We start from the raw sequence: 6108 nt of genomic DNA, 5'->3' as shown, positions 1-6108 counted from the left end.
CGCCTCCTAATGTACTTTACATCACATAAGCCAGTCAATATGTTCAACTACTTGTGTAGGAGCATTTCCAAAATGTCAGAGAGGATTCAGATGAAGAACAAGGAGCACTACCCTAGCCCTTTTCATCATAGTCTGATCAAGACTATAGTCCTTCATCAACTTGCAGAGAAAGATATGACTTGGGAATATTTTTTGGAAACAACTCTAAAATGGCATGAAACCAATGTGGCAGCTCAACCTTCTAGCATGCCAACACAACAAATGGAAGTGGGGTCCTCTACCAAATTAGTTGAAAGAACCAAATCACCTAAGCCTGAGGTGACTAGGATGTACAACAGAGGAAAGAGGCTTGTGTTTGCTTCTCATTGTGAGAAATGGGCCAAGCCTTCTACATCAGCAAAACATGGATCGACAGTGCGAGATAAAGACATGATTGAGCATGAATTTGAGCTGGTTGATTTAGAGGCAGAGGATGAAACTTCAAGCATGGAGTAGATGATCAGAGATAAAGACTATCAGATCAAGGAACTCATAGTTAACTTGGCAAGAGAAAGGTACATCATCTCATTCCTAGAACAAGAAAATAGTCAGCTGAAAGAAAAATACTTAATCATGGAGAAAAAGCAAACCAAATTATTGCAGCAGGTCGGCAAGGGAAAATCAGTCATGGAGACAAATGAGCCTAAAAAAGCACAAGACAAGGGTAAGAGAAAAAGGCCAAGAACATAAGGGCTTAAGAACACATTACAAGAAGAAGAAGAACACATTTCGTTGAATGAAGAGCTAGACCTAGAGGAAAGAATTGCTTTAGAAGTCAATAAAGATAAGGAGTACTGGCTCAACGGGGTAAATGACCACTTGGAGAAGCTTCTAGAGAAAGAAAATAGATACAATCAACTGCTAAGGCACATGGCGCACCATTACTAGGCTCAAAACATGATTTGTAATGTCAAGGTCAAGCAGTTGGAGAACAAGCTCAAAGAAGCCCAAGAGGAGCAAAAAGATGAAGGAAACTTGGAGATGCTTGCTGAAGCATCTATGAGGGCTTAACATGTATCATTTTACAGCTCTTGGCCAATTTTGAGTAAATTTTGATCAGTTTTGGTTTTTTGCAAATTTTGAGGTCTAATTTAGAAAATCAGCAGTTCTAGGCGCTACGCTTTTTCCTCAGACATCCATTTCAGGAAAAATTTACATTTTTGGAAATCTCTTGCCATCCTATAAAAAGAAATTTCCTCAGATTTTCCTGAGGAAGCTCATATTTTGAGAAATCTGGAAAAAAGTGGCTAAAAATCAGCTTTTTGGACCCTTTTTTAACAAGCGCTGCGCTCCTGGAGTGTCCTTGGGAGAATGGATTTTTTATGGCCTTCCCATGGGCATTTTCAAAAATTCAAGGTTTTATGGAAACTAGATTTGAACATATAGTTGAAATTTCTCTCAGATCTTCATTTGGACCTTAGGAAGGCACCTAAAAGTTTGTTCAATGTCGGCGTTGTGCTTCTGCAATTTCCTGTGTTTTTAATTGTAAATTTCAGTGTGTAAATTTTCTAGCTTTTAGTTTGACTTGGTCAAATTGAAAAATCTTAATGTATTGGCACTTGTTTAGAGGCTAGGTAATGTAGGCATGAATAAATGTACATGATAGGTTTCTTTTGATTTTTAATAGACCTGATTAAGGAAGCAAACTCCTAAACAAACTCTCCAAGAAGTGTTTGAGTTTCACCTTCTCATTCTCACCTGTTGGTTGAGAGAATCTCGAAGTTAGTTCCACCACCTAGGAATTCAACTCCTGAAGGTGAGCAAGTGGTCTAAGTGAGTCTATATGTATCATTTCTCTTTCAAAGAGAAGGGTTGGACTTTTTGTGGAGGAGGCTTGCATGTAATGATCTTCTCAACTAATATAGACACAGTTGCTGCTATTTTTAAGGAACTTTAGCCTAGTGAGTTCATGGTGTTTATTCTTCTTTTTATTTGTTTTCCAATGGTTAAAACATATTTATCTACATGATATCTCTTCTTTATATGGATGCATTACAGTGAAATATATAGAATTCTTGATCTCAAGCTCTATTTATATGGTTTTCATAGTTATGTTTATGCCTTCTAAAAGCTAATGAACTCATGTTTACTTATGCTCATTAGTCTCTTCTACACTTTCTCTTCTATACTACAATTAAAATATTCCAAATACACCATGGTCTTCTGGTATCTAGCTCCTTTCCATATTTGCTTCTACACTCCTACAGCCTAGACCTATCTATGTCTCCAAACCCTAGTCAAGCAAACCCTAAATTCTAAATTTCACCAACACACAAACAATTATACATATCTAGCCTAAAAATTATTTTCTTTAATGTCATTTCATTGATAAAATACTTTGAGAGATCCCTCTCTTGCTCATTAGGGCTAGCTACTGAGTTGAAGTGGCTTGAGGTTACCCTTCTCAATCTCCTTTTAGCCTAGGAAATTGTAAGGGACTAACTTTTTTGGCACTGTTGCTGGGGAACGAAAGATCATATCTTCCCTAGGAAAGAACGAAAAGGATTAGATCTAATTGCTGATGGTGAAAAGTGATCAGACACAAGAAAGGTTGTGCATCTTTCACCTGGCGACTCCAGTGTCGAAGAATCCAAAGATTCAGAAATTTCAGAGCGACTCCACTGATAAAAAATAGGTAGTTTGAAGAACTTCTTGGTGAATTAATTGTTTTCAATATGGATTCAACTACTCGAAGGTAAGCTCCTATGAATCGAGCTCATATTCTTGGTTTTTTGAATTAAATTCCTTGTATAGATTGGAAAACAAGGATGGAAAAGTTTAAAGGTCAGGATGGAGAAGATGCTAGTTTGCATTTGGTCAAATTTCATTTTCATAATCAAATATTAAAGGCTAAGTTTCCTGAAGATTGTTTGATGAATATTTTCATGGCTACCTTGGAGGAAATGGCGAGGAAATGGTATGAGAGTCTACCATCTGCTAATTTATATTCTCTAAAGGATTTCCATTCAGTTTTCTTTCAACATTATCAATGCTGCAATTTTTCCTTATCAATGATGGATAGATGTTGTGAGATTTTTGAAATTTTTATTCAATTTCTTGAAAATTCATACGGGGATGAAGAATGTATGGAAAACGATATATCAGAAGCCATTTATGATTTTTCCTCTGAACAAGAATCAACAGTTTCCTCCTTGGATGAAACAGATTGAGATCAAAATAGAGAAAGGCCTACTCCTGATCTTGAGAATGAAAATTACCAAGCCAATGTTGATCTCTATAAAACTCAGTGTTCTCCTCTATCTGAAGATGAAATAGATCAACTCTTAAAAACAGCCCAAGTTAAGGCAGGTTTGCAGGGCTCACAAAGTCAGGATTGTGTGAGTGAAATTTCTTCCATTATTGAAAATGAAAATCTGGGTTTAAATGATGAGAGTCATGATACTAATGAAACTATACATGAAGTTGTTGTGAGTAAGCCAATTTGTGATGTAGATTTCTTGCAAGGAGATCAGATAACAAATACTGTTTTTTTTCATGAAAAGGATAGGGTTGACTTGTTTAATAATCTTGAAGAATGTGTTTTGTTCAAGGATGATTTAGACTATGAAATGGAAGAGTATGAGTCTGAGATAGACAATATGCTAGAGATAGAATTAGAGTTGCTCATGCTTAAGAAATTTACAGCCAACACTCAGATGGCAGAAAGTCATATTTCCCTATGCCTTCCTGTGGATCAACAACCAAGTATTCTTTCAAATCAAAAGGAAAGGAGTACATGTATTTTTGTTGGATTTCAAGACAAGGTAACATTTCATATTTTTAAGGATCCATACACTGATTTGTTGTAGCCATCTGGAAAGATGATTTTTCTTGTATTTATGAATCATGAGTACATGTTCAGTGGAAACTCGGAGTTACCTAGCTTTTGTTTTTCTGCTTGCTCGAGGAAAGTAGAAGCAAAATTCAATTAGGTAGCCATCTGTTGGATTGGTTACACTGGAGGGATCATTACACATGATTGTATATACATCTTCAGCAGGTGGGTGTTTATAAGCCCTCAAATCTCAATGGTTTGCTTCCATAAGTAAGTTCAGTCAGTATGTTTCTTATAGTCAAGTTAGTTCAGTTAGTTAGTCAATTTTTAGTTTGAGTTTTCTATTTTACATTTTGACTCCATGCCCAATGAACAAGGCTACTTGGTCTACATTGTTCTTGACACTTCCAAGGAGCTGCCATCCCCAATTGGCGCCAATGTTAGTGTCAATCTTGTTTTCCATTCACCAGGATCAAATGTGCTTTTACTAGGCTTGTCAAGACTCTCAAAATCAAATTTTGTCATGTCACTAAGTTTACACAGTAAAATTTGGTCACTGTTTGGTCAATCTAGGAATGAGTTCTATCTTTTGGAAAATTCACGTATGCTAGTCACCTATCTCATTTCTATGAAGGTTTCATAATAAAAGCAAGTCAATCATCATCATCATTCCATTCAGTTTCAAGTCTTCCATTAGGTCATTAGGGTTTCCAAGGTCCACCATTACCATGTATAAATCTAGTAGTGAATAGAGCACGACAAGCAACTCTTTGACATTGATTTGTTGAGTTATCACAAATTCATCATGTTTTCAGTTTGAAATCTCCAAAATAAGAAGTTCCAGTGCTTAGGAAATGAGAAAAAATAGCTCAGGTTTCAGCCTTAAAGGTGACTCTATTTTCAAAAGTGAAAAATGAGTTTTTCAAAGGTTTGTGGGTCCCATTTCTTGTCAAAAGGAGAAATTAATTTCCCTATATAAACTAAAAATCCCCTAACATGTCTTATTTACCTCTCATTTACTCTTGTGCATCGATCTCTCCTTCCCAAAAGCAAGAGAAGCTCGATTCCATAGGAAAAATTGGCAAAAACCTCAAGGCATTGCGCTCAGGAAGATTGTGTTGTGCTTGGAGGCTTGGCGCTGCACTCAGGAACACTACGCTGTGCTTGGGCGCTGCTGACGAGCCTCATCATTGGGTAATTATATGAGACTTAATTCACCTCCTAGCTTAGTCAAACCAACTTTTCTTATAACTTATTACATGTTTTTTATTAATTTTTGTTTATGAGGTGAGTTAGAGTTGGATATTATGCTTTTTGGTCTAATATGCATTGAATGCAGGATTAAAGAAGAAAATCAAGGAATTTTTGCAAAGACCAAGGTCAAAAATTGAATGGGACAAGGGAGAGGGATTATAGGAGGTAAATCCTTCTCATTTACTACCCCCTCATTCAAATATTCCCCCATTCATCACATCAGCTCGGAGTGCAAACAACCAAATCATGAGGACTAGAAGGGAGCCGAGCAAGTGGGAGACAAAGCACCAGTTTATCTCGAGTTTGGGAGCCGAGCCTCCCTAATTTTAAGGAAGTCGTTGGGGACTGAAGATGTATAAGTAGAGATGCCTAGGACCTCAATAGGATTCCGATCTTTGATTGTAAAACTCTACTCTATTTTCGACCTGCAAAATGTGTGACCGTTTTTTTGATGTAATTTGTTGTTTTGGTAATAAGAACGAGTTTTGTTTTGAGCCAAAACTGAGTTAACTCATAGGGCTGAAGCTCTTGGGTTAGGGCCCAACCCTAGCAGCCAAGGCTCCTCTGGATTGTACATGTATGTTTAGTGTAGATTCATAGCTTAATTGTTAATTTTCTTATTAGATGCATTTCTATTACAAGTAGTGTAGATTAGATTGGTTGTGTAATAGTTTGCTTCCATTTGTGCCTTATTTCAAGTAGCAGGTTAGCAAGGAGAAAAAGGATCACCACAAGGTTGTTAGAAGGTGTCTCGGCCTCACTTCCTCCCTCTGGGAGCACAACTTGAGGAAGGGACCCTTAAGCAGCCCCCAAAACATAGATTTCTAGTTATTTTATGAGATTTGGAGTTTGTTGCCTTTAATTTAGTATTTGGTTAATGTTGCAAGGTAGATTTAATTGTCATATTTTTCATCTCCATTTGTGCAGTAGATCTCACACATGCTATCATTCTTTTCAACAACTTTCTTCATGCATAGTGTAGGCAGTTGACTCATTAATTCTGCTTTTCTACTTTATGAAAATGCATCTTGCTGCATAGA

Source organism: Pinus tabuliformis, chromosome 7 (genome assembly GCF_031772625.1).
Source record: "Pinus tabuliformis cultivar Carrire ecotype Pingquan chromosome 7, CPIR1, whole genome shotgun sequence".
NCBI lineage: Eukaryota > Viridiplantae > Streptophyta > Pinopsida > Pinales > Pinaceae > Pinus > Pinus tabuliformis.
This window is presented reverse-complemented; position numbering follows the sequence as displayed.